This window comes from Pongo pygmaeus, chromosome 8, assembly GCF_028885625.2.
Source record: "Pongo pygmaeus isolate AG05252 chromosome 8, NHGRI_mPonPyg2-v2.0_pri, whole genome shotgun sequence".
NCBI classification, from domain to species: Eukaryota; Metazoa; Chordata; class Mammalia; order Primates; family Hominidae; genus Pongo; species Pongo pygmaeus.
The window spans coordinates 87,034,048-87,051,281 of NC_072381.2; the positions used below are offsets into that span (position 1 = coordinate 87,034,048).

The 17,234-nt window shown below is 34.6% G+C and overlaps 1 pseudogene; it reads left to right on the top strand.

The window, feature by feature from the left end:
• The first annotated feature begins 5,224 nt into the window (after positions 1-5,224).
• Positions 5,225-14,313, top strand: LOC134740216 (glyceraldehyde-3-phosphate dehydrogenase-like; annotated as a pseudogene).
• Positions 14,314-17,234: the final 2,921 nt, after the last annotated feature.

The window sequence follows — 17,234 nt, forward strand, 5'->3', positions numbered from 1 at the left end:
GTCCAACAATGATAGACTGGATTAAGAAAATGTGGCACATATACACCATGGAATACTATGCAGCCATAAAAAATGATGAGTTCATGTCCTTTGTAGGGACATGGATGAAATTGGAAATCATCATTCTCAGTAAACTATCGCAAGAAGAAAAAACCAAACACTGCATATTCTCACTCATAAGTGGGAATTGAACAATGAGAACACATGGACACAGGAAGGGGAACATCACACTTCGGCTACTGTTGTGGGGTGGGGGGAGGGGGGAGGGATAGCATTGGGAGATATACCTAATGCTAGATGATGAGTTAGTGGGTGCAGCGCACCAGCATGGCACATGTATACTTATGTAACTTACCTGCACATTGCGCACATGTACCATAAAACCTAAAGTATAACAATAATAATAATAATAATAATAAACTGTAACAAAGAAAGTAAAGAACTCATCAAATGGAGAAATATTTCATGTTCAAGGATAGGAAGACTCAACACTGTAAGATGTCTGTTCTTCTCAACCTGATCTATAGGTTCAACACGATGTTAATCAAAATCCCAACAAGTTACTTTTATAGATCTAGAGATACGAATTTTAAATTTACATGGAAAGGCAAAGACCCAGAGTAGCCAACATAATATTGAAGAAGAGCAATGAAATTAGAGGACAGAAACTAATCAACTTCAAGACTTGCTATAAAGCTACAGTAATCAAATTAATCAAAGCTACATCAATCCATACAGTGTGGTATTAGTGAAAGAATAGATAACTAGACCAGTAGAACAAAATAAAAAGCCCAGAAAAAGACCTCACAAACATAGTTAACTCATCTTTGACAAGGGAGCAAAGGCTATTTAGCAGAAGAAGGGCAGTGTTTTCAAAAAATAGTGATAGAATAGCAAGACATCCACAGGCTGAACATTAATCCAGACACAGTTATTAAACCTTTCACAAACAGTAACTCAAAATAGATCATGGATCTAAATGTAAAATGCAAAACTATGAATTTGAGAGATAACATAGGAGAAAATTAAGGTGACCTGAGTTTGTCTATTTTTAGAACAATATCAAATGAATCATCCATGAAACAAAATTTTGCAAATTGGACTTCAATAAAATTAAAAACTCTTGCTCTGTGAAAGTCATTGTTAAGAGAATGAAAAGACAAGTCACAAAATGGGAGAGCATATTTGCAAAACACTTATCTAATAAAGAAGTTGTATCCAAAATGTATTTAAAAACATTAAAATTCAACAGTAAGGAAACAAACAGCCCAATTAAAAAGAGGCCAAAATACCTGAACAGACACAAAAAAGATATACAGGTGGCAAAGAACCATATGAACAATACTCAAACACCATGTGTCAGTAGGAAATTGCAGATTAACATAAGATACAACTACATACCTAGTAGAGTGGCTAAAACCCCAAACACTGACAGTACCCAATGCTGGTGAGGATGTGGACCACATAAACTCATTGACTGCTGGCCAGAATGCAAAATGGTACAGCCACTTTGGAAGATAGTTTGGCATTTTTTTAAATATAAGTAAACATACTTTCACATTATGATCCAAATATTGTTTTATGCAAATTAGTAGCATACCTATGTAGAGAGAAAAAAACTTGCACACAAATGTTTAGAGCAGCTTTATTAAAAATTATAAAAAATTGAAGCAATCAGGATGTCTTTCAATAGAGGAATAGATTATAATATGTAGTACATTTATAAAATAGATTTTTTTTCAATAGTATAACGTAATGAGCTATCATTCCATTAAAAAACACCAAGGAATTTACATTGCACATTGCTGAGTCTAAGAAGCCAATGTGGAACGCTTACATACTATGTGATCCAAATATACGATATTGTGAACAAGGCAAAACTACAGATACAGTAAAATACTGGTGGTTGCCAGGAAGGTATTGCAGGGGATGAGGGTAGATGAGGAGTTGGGAACAGGATGAATAGCTGAAGAGGAAATATCTAAAGCAGTGGAACTATTTTGTATGATACTGTAATGTTGGATACATGACATCACAAATTTGTCAAAATCCATAAAACTGTAGATACTAAGAGGAACCCTAATTTGAATTACGAATTTTATAATAATAAGAATGGTTTCACTACTGACTCATCAACTATGATAAATGTGTCACACTAATGCAAGATAACACAGGAAACTGTTTGTGTATGTGTGTGTATGTGTGTGTATGGGGGAGGTAAATGGAGATCCTCTGGACTTTTTCTCAATTTTTCTCTAAACCTCAAACTGCTCTAAAAACGAAGTCTTCATTTTTAAAAATCATGACAACTATTAAAACAAAATTTAGATTATTATTGAGGTGAAGAGATAGAGAGGAATATAATTAGGAGAGGCATATTAAGGACTTCAAAATAATTATTATGTACTATTCTTTAGGTCGATTGTGAGCAAATGAGTGTTTTATTACTAAATATATCATACCTACAAAAATTGTTGTATGTGTAAAAGTTAAAAAGGATAAATTAAAAGAGTGATAAACTTAATTGGTTTTGTAGGCTCCTTAGATTGTTTACCAATAGATCTTCAACTGATTTTTTCCAATCTTATCATGTAGGAAACTGTAGCACTTTTACTAAAATGATAAGAGAGAGCGTTCGTACTTAGTATATGTTTGTTTTTTTCCTCAGAAATGCTAACCCAAATTAATTTTAGTATATATAATATAATTTTGTCCTCCGTTTAGTTGTTTTGTTTATTTTAACATCTGAGACACAATTTCTCTCTTCCATATTGAAATCATTATATAATTTTTATTTGAGCATGGATATTTTAGTTTTCTATTGAGTGATAAAATATACTACATACCACATTATTTATTTATTATTCATAATATATAGTATATTCAGAAATATATTAACTTCCATTAAGAAATCCATGATCACTGAAACTGCATATTAAAGTAATATATAAGATATAGTCTTCTTACTCTTGGTGGAAATTAATGAAATGGTACATATATGATATAGAATATTTGAATAAACTAACCTAAAAAAATTTACTTTAGGCCTTAGATGTTGTGCTACCAAACAGCATAACTGAGACTGGGCAAATTATAAACAACATAAATTTATTTCTCATGGTTCTGGATGCTGGAAAGTCCAACATCAAGGTGCTGGCGAGTTCAGTGCCTGGCATGGGCTGCCCTCTGCTTCCAAATTGGCAATTTCTTGCTGCATCTTCCAGAGGGTATCAACACTGTGTTCTCACATGGCAAAGGAATGGAAGCAGCAAACTGGTTCCCTCAGCCCTTTTATGAGGCAATAATTCATTCCTGAGGGCCAAGCAATCATGGCCCCACCTTTTAATACTATTACATTGGGGATTAAGTTTCAACATTTATATTACAGAGTACACAAGCATGAAAATAATAAGCACTTTATGTGAAAAGTGGCTATAAATGGCCATTTTATAAATGGGCACCTTCAGAGGCTGAGGCGGAAGGATTGCTTGAGGGTAAGAGTTTTAGGCCAATGGCTGTAAAAGCCATATATGGCTTTCCAGGTATTGCTTTGATTGGTCATATATCTATTCTGGTGATAACCACCTTTCCCAAAGCAAGTTTTAGAGCTCTCCCTTTGGATTTGTGCTCACATTTCATAGGACATTTGTTTGAGACTACTTAATCTTTTCAACTCTTTCTGTGTCTGTGAATAAAGTGAGTGGGATGACTAAATAGGGTAATAAAGTTTTAATTAAGAAGTAATGATTGAGACTTGGTGCAATGGCTCACACCTGTAATTCCAGCACTTTCAGAGGCTGAGGTGGGAGCATTGCTTGAGGGCAGGAGTTTGATACCAACCTGGGCAACACAGCTAGACTCTGTCTTTAAAAAAAAAAAAGAAAAAAAGAAAAAAAATTAAAAATTAGCCAAACATAGTGATGTGTACCTGTAGTCACAGCTACTTGGGAGGCTAAGGTGGGAGAGCTGCTTGAGCCCAGGAGTTCCAGGTTGCAGTGAGCTATGATCACGCCACTCCACTCCAGCCTGGGTCACAGAGAAAGACCCTGTCTCTTAAAAAAGAAAAAAAAGTTGATTGCCAAATAATATACTGTATTTGTGTACGTCGTATGTGGTGTATATGCCATATATTGGCTCTAAAGTTATGTTCAAAAAGGGATTTTAAAATGTTGTGGAACAATGAAAGTGTCATAAAAACAACATGCAACACCTAGGTTATTGCAAAGAAAAGTCATTTTTATTCATAAGATTTGATAAATTTGTTACATAAATAAAATATTTTAAACTTACATTTAAACCTTCATATTTATTTGTAGATCCAATTTTTATCACGGAATTTAATACAATATGCCAATTGAATTTTCAGTGCTGTAAGGTCTGAAACCACTAATTCTATTTCTTCAGAATATATTACAGACCTTGGAAACTTTAGACCTCCTAGGAGTAGAAGTTTACTATAGTAATGTAAAAGGCATGTCTTTTTTTTTCTTAACATCTTTTACTCCACTATGATAAGATAATGTATTTTCTAAGGATCTAACACAAACACAATGCCATTCATAATTCTGATAAACATAATTGTTATCTTGCACGGAATGAGTAAAATTTATTTATTCAAGAAAAATTCATGAAAGTACCTACCTACTATGTACATATACTGAGAGGCTTACATATATTATTTCCAATTTTCCTAACAACCCTCCAAGCAGTTGTGTTCTTTTTGTAACTGCTGTTTATCATTCAGTGAATGAAGAATCAGAGAATTGAAGTGATTTTCTAAATGTCACCATAATGTACAAATTAGCCACACACTAGGCAAACACTTCTCTTTTGTCTATTTCCTTTATATATACCCAAGCAGGATCACTTTTCTATATGATTTATTTCAGCATTTAAACATATTATGTGCAAGCCATTGTTTTCTGAGTTATGGGAATCTGCTGACAATGAAAATATTGTTATCAATCTGTGGGGAAAAAACCTCTTTAGTAGAGTAATTTTATTTTTTTTCCTTTTGAGATGAAACACATTTACTTAATTTGCTAAGAAACCTTTATATTTTCACATGAATTTTATACCTGCCATCTTATGTTTTAGAAAGTTGTCCACTTTCAGCGAATACTTAATGTATTTCTTTACTAAAATTGTTTGGGATCTAACAGTGAATGACTGGTCTGGTGATAATAGAGCAGGTACAATTGACAACTCTGTACTTGCAGATTCCACTGAACCAAATGGACCCACAAGAGTGGCACATTGCCCCTGACAGAAGATCGTTTCTTCTCGCTTTGTTTGAAGATCATGTAGGTGCTTTATAAAATAAAGTTTGCCTGCCTCAGGATTCACCCTAATGTCTCTTCTGGGCAATCAGACCAAAAATAATCCTCAATCTAGTTAGAATGGCATAGTATAACCGAATGGAAGCTGAGCTTTAAAGAGAGAAGAGATTGTATAAAACAAGTAAGTTTCAGAATCTGGTTAATAAGTATTGTCAGAAGCTATTTGATATAGCAGGGAAAACATAAACTTGAAGAGGGGAGAATTTGTTGATATGGGAGAATCCTCCTGTGATACAAGATTTAATACTCTGACAAGAATCTTTGGGAATGATACTATCATGCTATTATGATGTCTCTTTTAATCTTGGATAAAGCAATGACTCATGCTAAATAAAGTAGAAATGCCAAAAATGCTGGTAAAGAAGGTATAAGGTACCTAGGCTTAGAGAAGTGAGGATTGTAAAGTACATATTTAACATAAGGCTAGAAAACCCACTGGCCAACTAGATTCATCAGGGATGAATCTAGAGTACACACCATTTACCAAAGTGATAGGAATGCGCAGGTGAGGGGGCACCACTGTCTTTGAGAACCTCAGTGGTGGCTTTTTTTTTTTTTTTTTTTTTTGCAGGCTAGGGCTAATAGTAAGTGATGATGCTGTAAAAGAAATTGATACTATGCAGCCATAAAAAATGATGAGTTCCTGTCATTTGTAGGGACATGGATGAAGCTGGAAACCATCATTCTCAGCAATCTATCGCAAGGACAAAAAACCGAACACCACATGTTCTTACTCATAGGTGGGAATTGAACAATGAGAACACTTGGACACAGGAAGGGGAACATCACACACCCGGGCCTGTTGTGGGGTGGGGGGAGGGGGGGGAAAGCATTAGGAGATATACCTAATGTAAATGACGAGTTAATGGGTGCAGCACACCAACATGGCACATGTTACATATGCATACATATGTAACAAACCTGCACATTGTGCACATGTACCCTAGAACTTAAAGTATAATAAAAATATATATGTGTATATATATTTTATATATATACACATATATAAAAAAAGAATTGGTACTCTGAGAGGCCAGGAGGTAGCACTGACATGTCAAAAGCTGCAACAACAGAGTGGTAGTTAAAGGAGCCCATCTTTAGAGATCTAAGGAGATGATTGATGATAGAATACAATGTTTCTACAGGGAGATGCATAAGCATTCAACAAGGGTACTGCTTATGTGATTGTCTTTCATTTGAATGTCTATCAGTTCAACATTATCATGTACTACAATGGACTCCTGATTTCTTCCTGCCACAGTTATTTGTGCACACACAAGTCTTTTTAGTACTTGCTAGCAGCATTGAAATACTCAACGCCCCCAAATTTTTCATTATACTGGATTCTTTATTTATCTCCGTACTGAAATCTATTGTCACCAAATAAGATTTTTCATCTATCTCCCAAGTGGTTCTCTACATAACGACAAAAATGAATCATTTAAAAATACCAATGAAATCTTGTTGCTCCGTACCCTGAACTGCTTCGATGACTTCGTGTTACATTTAGAATAAAATTCATATTCCAGGACTTTGAGATCCTACATGATCTAATTGTTTCTCCAACTTTAATCTGGTCTACTCTACAGACTGGACTAACTAGGACTAATTACAGACTATTAGTTGGTTTGAACTGACCACAAACTTTCCCAACTGAAACACTGCACATGCTGCTGTCTTTTTATCCTTGGCTGGAATAACTTCCTCAAAAAGTTCTTCACCGAGTGCGTTATTTAAAATAGCCATCCTGCACCATTTTCTGTCACCATCCGTTGTTTATTTAACAAATGATACCTGTGGCAATTTGGTTTTTGCACTTGTTTGTTAACCTTTAGTTAAGCTGTCTTCATACTGAAATGTGCATTATGCAAGGCCAAAGAAGCTTTCCATCTCTTTCATTGTGGAATCCCAGGTGCTCAGCACAGCTTCTAGCACATAGTATGTACTCAATAACTAATTTTGGATAAATTCATCAATGTAAACTGAGAGCTCGAGTTTACAGTCTCTAAATTCCACATGCAACTACAACAATATATGCAAGGCAACAATTATGTGGTCTACTTATCACTCCTTTTCTCAGAACAACAGCCCCCTTTATAAAACTTGCTCTACTCCAAACAGTTTTGCCCCAAAGAGAACTTTTTCATCCTTTCATTATCCAACCAAACCCTAGCCATGATTAATGTGAAAAAAATAAAACCAACACAAATAGGGAAAAACATATAAGATGAACCAATCCTTGTGTGAGATCCAATGTACTTTTGATTCAGCTTCCTTTCTTCATTTTTGTTCATTTGTTCAATTTCTTGGATTTTTTTTTTTAGCCAAAACTCATCCCCTTTCCTTCAAAAACCTAATCCCTTTCCATCAAACTTTAGCCCTAGTTAGATTAGGATCTCTTACACATTTAACTGAAAAAGTTCTAAATAATAAGATACATTTAGATTCTTTGATAGCGAGGCAGAAAATATATAGCACTAATTGTATATTTGCTTGAGTTTTTAAACACAACTACATGTCCTGCTCATCTTATGAGAATAGATGCTCATAAAAGCAAGTTATCCAGCTGGTGAGCCAATGGCTAAGTCTTGGATAGTTTTCTGAATGTCAGTACAAGATGATACATCTTTTCAGTTAAATTTAATTTGCCTTCACAATAAAAATTGAAAACCATTGAAATTTTCTGCATTTGCTCAGTATGTTGTTTCTGATTAATTTTATTGATGGTTTAACTTGGCATTCAAATTTCTAATCAAATGGATTTTCAAAGTCCTGTTAATTAAAATAACAGCATTTACAATGTAGCATGGAAATATAGATGCAAAAAAATACATTTGAGTGTCTTATTGTTAATAGAAGGCCACATATATATTTTAATATCTCTACTGTAATCCTCATTAAGATTACTGTCAGCAAGCTACAGTTCATCATATCAAATGGAAATATAATGCACAGTGATTTCTGTTTCTAATTGTACACTGTTCTTTATGGCCTTATCATTTCTATTTTATGGCAGTTGTTAAGCAGGACAAGAATATGGTATGCAAGCTAGTGTTTTGCTAAGCCATTCCACAGTGCACACTTAGTTGCAATAATAATTCATTTTATATGGTCTTAGTATATATTATGAAGCTATTTCCCAGAATGAAAATGTTGTTGATATATAAAACAAAATTATGCTTTAGTTTAAATTGTATGCAACAAGAAATAATGGATGAAGTCTGATTTGATTAGCAACCATATCATTTACATATGTATCTTAAGGGAAGTTAGTTTTAAAATTGCATATTTATAATGTGGTTTCCTAAGAAATTTGATAACTGAGATATAAAGAAGTTAAGACATGATACTCTTTTTGTTTCTAAAAATCTTTTTAGAATTTCAGGAGACAAATTATTTAGGGTTATAGTATTAAACTGATATATTTATAATAATAGCCACTTATATTTTTAACTTATTAACTATTAATAATTATTCAATATTTTGTTAATTAAATGAATGGATTTCTACCTGTGAGAAATAAGTTTCAACTGTTTGAGAATAAGTTTTTCAGCTTCAGATAATATAACATGATTTAAAAAATACATATAGAATTAAGAATACATTCTTCAAAGGTTAACTTACACACAATATAATTTCAGAATGCTTTGCTTTGGAGCAAAACAGAAGTCAATGTATAAAAAGACATACCGTTGATGCTAGTATTTCAGACTCAGTTTTGTCATTCACCCTTTTTGAACCTCAGCATTCTGTTCTACATGACAGCATTAGATTAAATCTACTCTGATTCTTTTTTTCCTCTTAACCTTTTGTAAAACTAATACGTATACTCTCAGAAGAAGCAATTGAATCTACTAGAATGTTTTGGATTTGGACAGCTTTGATAATTCAGATGATGCAATAATATTTAATATTTGGAATAATCAGAGTTTGGAGTGAGAAAGTACCTTCACATCTCTTCAGTCCAGTTTCTTTACCCCAGATGAAACATCGTTTCTCAGGAAGTTCACCAGAAGCTATCAAAAAGTTGTCTCCACACCTGGATTTAAAGCATTGGTAAGTTTGTATGCTTTTTTCTCACAATTAATTTTTGTCTTTATTCTATTTCTGTATCTTCAGTAAAATTTAGTGGGCTAATAAGAAAAAATTCAAGATTTAAAATATGTATGCTTATTAACAATATGTAATTACTTATTTTATCCACACATTTAAATTCATAGATTGTTCTCTAATTCGTTATCTAAGAGGAAGCATGTGGGAGAGCAAAATGAAGTTGCCTTCATGTCGTGCTGGCTTTTCCCAGCAAAATGTCTAAGTTCAAAAGGACCTCAAAAGGTGTGCAGAGTGATAAAATGAAGAGGATATAAGAGCACAATATCTTGAAAACACTTGAAGGGCAAAAAATGATCATGAAATTGAAAGGATATTAGTCTTGCTAGTTAAGAAGAGAAAAATAAGAGGAAATGTTCTAAAGGTCTTTAATATAAAGGTAGCATATGTTGTGCTTAGCATCACTGTGATGCGGTCAGAAGGGAAATTCCTATGTAACACAATTGAACATGGAGGATTATAGGTAGTGTCAGAGAAAACTCCTCCTGTGCCCTAATCATGACACAGAACTAGCAGGTTATTTTCAAACTAGAAGTGGTTATGAGCACAGGAATAAGATAGAACAGGGATAATGGACATTCGAGCCACAACCTTTGTTGATCTGTGAGTAAAGCTCAAATGTAGCCTTTCCTCATTAGTAATGTGATGAATTATCCTAGGATAATACAATAAAACAGGACAAGGAAGAATGAGAGCACTAACTTAGAACTTGAGTTAAATAAAATTTTACTTGTTAATGCTGCTGTTCTTGCTCAACTGAATCTGCGGACTAAGATTCATTCTCATTAAATTTGATTTAATGTTACATAAGAGAATGAAATGGATAATTGGGTAACTTTCCCTTATGTATCTGATAGAGAAGATTCAAGAATTTCCTGATGAGCTACAATTTAAAAAACACAAAATATATGCAACTGTATGCATGAATCTCCAGAACAAAATTCTGAACAAAAAATGCATTAAAAGTATATGTTTATACCCTATGATTTTATTTATATAAATGTAAACACAAGCCGTGGTCTTAAATGACAGGACTGTAGCTACTTTGGGTGTAGAGTAGTGTCTGGGAAGGGGCATGTCAGAGGCTTTTGGTTGTCTCACTAATATTGCTTTTATTCATCTGAATATTGATTATGTGTTTTTTGTAAAGAAAATTGTGATTAATTAATACAGTTGTGTAATAATCTGCATATATTTCTGCTTGCCATTTATGTTTTGATGAATATTTATGTAAAAAGTATTCTGTGTATTTCCAAGTATTGTTTACTCTAAGAATCCAAATGTGTTATAATTTCAGAAAATCTTTATATGTAAATCAGTACAGCAATAAATTAGAATAGAAATACCATAGAACTATAGTAGTTTAATCAAAACTCCAAATGAAAAGTAGAAAAAAGCTATGTAAGATAGAAAACTTTACTAGAAACTAACATCAATATTTGTCCAAAATGTAACTTATTTTATTAAAAGAATAAATTTATATATATTAATTTATATAGGTATAAAATACAATATATACACAGTATATAAATATTGTGTGAAATAATATATACACACATGCAGGTGAATTTCACTATTCAGAGTAGTTATGTTCTATAAATTCACTAAAAATACTGACTTAGAGAATACTAAGCCCCTATGGGAAATACACGGTTAGTGTCCTGTGCACTCTGGCTACACATTTTCATCAACCAATCAACACATAACCTTGTTTTATGCGTGCTTCAGTCTAAAGACACCTTATTTAATAATAATTGTTAATTCATTAACACTGAACTCACAGCCAATAACACCATCATTTGTGCCTGAACAGATGTCATCTAATACACCTGATTTCTCCATATAGCGGATCACAGTCTTCTAGCACTCAGGAATACTAGAAAGCACTTCAGCACTAGGCTGAGGGGGAGAAGCACTTGAAAGGGTAAAGTCAGCAGTAAAAAGCAAATAGTGCAAAAGAACATTGCACAAAGAGAGCTCAGAAAGGTCACTGATTAGGATATGAGAATTGAAACAAGAAGACATCTTGTTCTACCTTAGTGTTGTACATCAGGCAAATCAAATTTTTTGCTGCTCTGAGAATGTTCACAAATGATGGCAAAAACACCTCAAGTATTAACATGAGGATTGCAAATAAATTTTAGCTCATAGGAGAATTTACGAATATGGAATCTGTGAATAATGAGAATCGACTGCAGTTAGTTGAAGCAGTTGTGAAAAATTGAAGGCCAACACCACATCAGGTGTAAAAAATATCAAATTACCAAATTTTAAATGTTAAATTTTCCTCTAATATTTTAATGAATGTCAACATATAATCAACTAATTTGGAATTGCTGTGGGTGAGTTGCTAGAGAAACATGAATATTTGGAAATTTATTCAACTCAAAATTTTTTCCCAAGACAGACAATTTAGGAGAGCAATTAAAATTATTTGCAAGAGTGAGAGTGGCAACCTGCACTTCAGTATACTGTACCAATGTGGTCATTTTTTTCCCCAGCTCATCACTGCCCCCTAGGTGAAATGAACTGTTAATAATTCAAGAAAGCTTTTAAAATCATTTAAGGCATTTTGGTTTGTACTTGTAATCATTAAGAACAATTTCAGGCTCTCTGCTCTTCTGGTTCGACAGACAGCTGCATCTTCTCATGCATCACCAGCCGCTTCCCTGAGACACCATGGTGAAGGTGAAGGCCAGAGTCAACGGATTTGACTATATTGGGCACCCGGTCACTAGGGCTGCTTTTAATTCTGGTAAAGTGGATATTGTCACCATCAATGACCCTTTCAGTGACCTCAACAACATAGTCTACATGATACAGTATGATTCCACCCACGGCAAATTCCATGGTACAGTCAAGGCTGAGAATGGAAAGCTTGTCATCAATGGAAATCCCATCATCATCTTCCAGGACCAAGATCCTACCAAAATCCAATGGGGTGATGTTGGCACTAAATATGTTGTGGAGTCCACCGGTGTCTTCACCACTGTGGAGAAGGCTGGGGCTCATTTGCAGAGGAAGCCAAAAAGGTCATCATCTCTGCCACCTCTAGTGATGACCCCGTGTTTGTGATGGGCATGAACTATGAGAAGTATGACAACAGCCTCAAGATCGTCAGCAGTGCCTCATGTACCACCAACTGCTTAGCACCCCTGGCCAAGGTCATCCATAACAACTTTGTCATTGTGGATGGACTCATGACCACAGTTCATGCAGTCACTGCCACCCAAAAGACTGTGGATGGCCGTTCCAGGAAACTGTGGCATGAAGGCCGCGGAGCTCTAAAGAACATCATCCCTGCATCTACTGGCACTGTCAAGAACATGGGCAAGGTCACCCTGAGCTGAACGGGAAACTCACTGGCATGGCCTTCTGTGTGTCTACCGCCAACCTGTCAGTCGTGAACCTGACCTGCTGTTGGAAAAAACTGCCAAATATGATGGCATCGAGAAGGTGGTGGGGCAGGCATCGGGGGGCCCGCTCAAGGGCATCCTGGGCTACACTGAGCACCAGGTTGTCTCCTCCGAATTCAACAGCAACACCCACTCTTCCGCTTTCAATGCTGGAGCTAACATTGCCCTCAACAACCACTTTGTCAAGCTTATTTTCTGGTATGACAATGAATTTGGCAACAGCAACAGGGTGATAGACCTCATGGCCCACTTGACCTCCAAAGAGTAAGACCCCCAGACCACCAGCCCCAGGGAGAGCACGAGTTACAAAAAGAGGCCTTCAGCTGCTGGAGAGTCCCTGCCACATTCAGTCCCCCACCACACTGAGAATCTCCCCTCCTCACAGTTTCCATGCAGACCCCTTGAAGAGGGAGGGGCCTAGGAAGCCTCACCTTGTCATGTACCATCAATAAAGTCCCCTGTGCTTAGCCAAACAAACAAACAAACAAACAGACATAGAGAACAATTTCAGCTGCAAATAAAAGAAAATAGAGAACAAAATTTCCTCATATTATTTAGATGTTGGGAGGTAGGTCCTTACCATTATAAGTTATTTCTGATTTTAAAATATCATCAAAACCTCAGGTGTATATTTTATATGTTGCCATTTTCTGTATGCCAGAGTTACCATAATAGTTCTAGGAGTTTCAGACACATCGAGGCATCAATTCAATTTTTTAAAAATCTCCAAAGGAAGAAGAAATGTTGTGTTTATATAGTCTTATCTGAACCCTGTAAACAACTTCTTCTAATGTGTGTTTGTTCGTAATGGTGCCACATGCTCATGGCTAAACAGGCACAGGCAAAGAGAATAGCATACTTATGGAGTTGTGGGCTTCTTCTGTGAAACACACAACAGAGTGAAGATGAATGCAAATCTGAATGAATTTTGAAGTTCTGTAAGGACATAGGATGGGAAAGTGGATGCTTAGTAAGCAATAAATAACGTACACTACAGAATCATAACTAACACTTCATTAAATGACACTATTGGCTAAGGAAGATGAAATGTTACAATTTAAAATATAATGATTTTGAAATATTTAAGTTATTTTTACCAGCTGTGTTTATTTTTCAGTGTTTCTCTTTTGTTTTATTCAAGTGAAAGTTTTTGTTATATTAACATGAAAGTTGTATTTGAAAAAGTTTTCTGTACTACTCTTTTAACATCAACTTTATTTAGAACTCAGTGCCTTAGGGGACATTTGTTTTTAAAGAGGAGAAGCCCATTCAACTAAGCTTAGGTTAAAAATGGACTTCTGTATGATTTTTATATTCGTATGAAGGATTTTTATTAGGCAATATAGTCTCAAAGATGCTGCATGTATTATTTGGAAGGGGAACAGGTTGAGGAATTAGTTCTGAAAATCATTTTGTGATTAAATACGTCACTAAAGAAAATAACAAAATACAAGGTACCATCATAAAATAAAGAATGCCCAAAAATTATAATAATAAAATTATCAGAATATGAACAGGGCTAGAAAAGAAAAGACTTACTAGAACAAAATAGAAAGCAGAACCAACCTATACATGTATGTATAAATTTCGTCATTTGTATGGTAGTATTTCAAATTTGTGGAATCTAGATCAGTTAATTTGAATAAAAAATACTGGCTGAATTCCAGCTGGAAATCCTGGACTGTCCACTTAATATTTTCATTCTAATAGGCATCTTAACATCACAAGTTCAAAACAGAGTTCACGATTTCTTTCAATCTATCCTTTCCCATTTTAATATATAACAAAACTCTCTACTTGATTATTCAAAATAAAAATCTTAGGGTCTTCCTAGATTTTTATCTTTTCCGCATTTCAAACATTAGGTAAACCAATTACATTGAAAGAGATAACTGTTGTCATTTAAAAATGAAGTATATCTATAAAATTGTATATGGTAGCCCCTGCTTAGCCATGGGGGACACATTTCAAGACTCCCCAGTGGCTGCCTGAAACCAAAAATACCAAATTTAATGTATACTACATATACTATGTTTCTTCGTATAATACATATCTGAAAAAGTTTAATTTGTAAATTAGGCACAGTAAGAAATTAACCATAACTAACGATAAGATAGAATAATTATAACAATATACAGTAATGAAAGCTACATGAATGTAGTCTCTTTCTCTCTCAAAATATTTTATTGTACTGTCTTCCTCATTCTTCTTCTCTTAATCTGTCAATCTGATCACCAAGAGGACTACTGAGTGACTTGTGGGCAGGTAGTATGGACAGCGTGGATATGCTGGGCAAAAGAATGATTCACTAAGTGACTAAGGGGCGAGAGCCAGACAGTGAGCTTTCTGATGAACAGCGTGCAATTTAAAACTTATGAACTTTTGGCCGGGTGCGGTGGGTCACGCCTGTAATCCCAGTACATTGGGATGCCGAGGCGGGTGGGTCACTTGAGGTCAGGAGTTCGAGACCAGCCTGGCTAATATGATGAAGCCCCGTCTCTATTAAAAATACAAAAATTATCCCAGCATGGTGGCTCACACCTGTAATCCCAGCTACTCTGGAAGCAAAGAATCGCTTGAACCCGGGAAGCGGAAGTTGCAGTGAGCCAAGATTGCACCACTGCACTCCAGCATGAGTGTCACAGCGAGACTCCGTCTCAAAATAAACAAATAAATTAATTAATAAATCATGAATGGTTTACTTCTGGGATTTTTCCATTTAATGTTACTAACCGTTGTTGACCAGGGGCAACAGAAGCCGTGGATAACGGGGGCTACTGTACACAAAAATTACCATGATAGAGTTTTACGCAGTACAAACAAAAAACAAAATAGCACAATTCTATTTACATGTAGTTTATGTAGAAAGTCTTAAAATAATTGTGACTAGAATTAAGTACAGTAGATTACTATTAGTAATTATTTCTGATGTGACAGATGTGTTGTTATACACTTAGTTTACCACTTTCTCTTCCTAGACACATAAGAAGATATTTCTCAGCCTTTCTTGCAGTTATACTGAGTCCATGTACTTGGACCCTACACAAGATGTGGGATGAAAGCAGTGAAAGACATTTCCACTACTGGTCCTCTTAAAAATTCTAATACAAACTTCCAGTAATGACCTTGGAGACCCTATGTTCCAGATTGAGAAGTTAAAAGATAGACAAGGGCTACATAGCCTATATCAAGTTTTGGGTGAGTGAGAAATAAATATTGATTATGCTAAGACATTGATTAATATATCTTAGAAGTAGAATAATGAGAGCGTTTGTTTCCTAAGGTATATATTATTAAATTCCATGTTGTAACAAACAAACCCGCAAACCACAGTGACTGTATTGTTCCACCATACAGTGTATTTTTTATTGTGGTTAACAAAAGAAAACATATAACATGAGATCTACCCATTTAACAAAATTTTAAGGTTACAGTACCATATTGTTAGCTATATGCACAGTTTTACAACATATCTCTAGAACTATTTTATCTTGCGTGACTGAAATTTTATAACCATTGAACAGCAAATCCCTATTTCCCTCTCCTCCCAGTCCCTGGCAACCACTGTTCTCATTTCTGCTTCTGTGAACTTGATTACTTTAGATGTCTCATAGAAAATTTAGTATATGCATATAACAGTATACTAGTCAGTCATAAAAGAAGGAAACCTGTCACATACAACAACACGCATGAATCTTGAGGATGCTATACTAAGTGAAATAAGCCAGTGCATTTTTTTTAAAACTTTCTGTTGGATCTCTGTAGATGAAAGCCCCAAAAAATACACCTAAAAGTTATTTGTTTCCATTTATATGTATATTCATCCTATATTTGTTATTTTATCTATTCTTTGGAACACTTATATTTTATTTTTCACTAAATTGTACAGATTCTGCCTCTAACATTACTTATCACTGTTGAATCTTTCCTCTGCATTTCAATCTCTACCATTTTTGTTGAGCCTCTAATCTTCTATTGTCTGAATTTGTGCAAAAGCCTTGTTCCCAGTTTATGTCTGTGCACATGCATCACCTATAATTGAGACCAGATTGATTACTATGGAAAGCAAATCAACTTACGTCACCTATTCGTTCAACGAGTTTATTTGACTCCCAAGTTTTCATAGTATATTTTTAAAATCTTCGTAATTTATTCTCAGTCTACTTTTGTGCCTTCATCTCAATACCAAGTTTAAATGTCACTGTTTCTTTGAAGTCTTTTCTCATTAACAAAAATAATGATTTTCTTTCTTTCTAACTGCATATAAACTATAGCTTTACCATAGAGTTTGTAATATTGTTATAATTATTTTTCTTGCTGCCAGTTTATTGAATGGAAACAATGAAAGTGTCTTATTTATCAGTTTACT